This window comes from Theobroma umbraticum, unplaced genomic scaffold (assembly GCF_002168275.2).
Source record: "Theobroma umbraticum cultivar Fairchild unplaced genomic scaffold, ASM216827v3 scaffold_147.0, whole genome shotgun sequence".
NCBI lineage: Eukaryota > Viridiplantae > Streptophyta > Magnoliopsida > Malvales > Malvaceae > Theobroma > Theobroma umbraticum.
In genome coordinates, this window is record NW_018397259.1 from 7594332 (window position 1) to 7594550 (window position 219).

Here is a 219-nt window from a genome sequence, read left to right on the forward strand (position 1 = left end):
AGGCAATGTATGAGGAAAACGGGATTAGAAAACCTAGTTGTTGAAGAATGATTCATCTCCGAAATAGAAAATAACCAGTTCTAAAGGCACGTAGCCAGTAGTCACCAACTTTTATCAAACAATAATGTGAATGGTATTTTATAACAGGAGTAACTCTCACCCAGCAAGAAAAAAGTGTATTCAAAGTAACAACAATTTTCCTCTACTTTCTCATCTAGA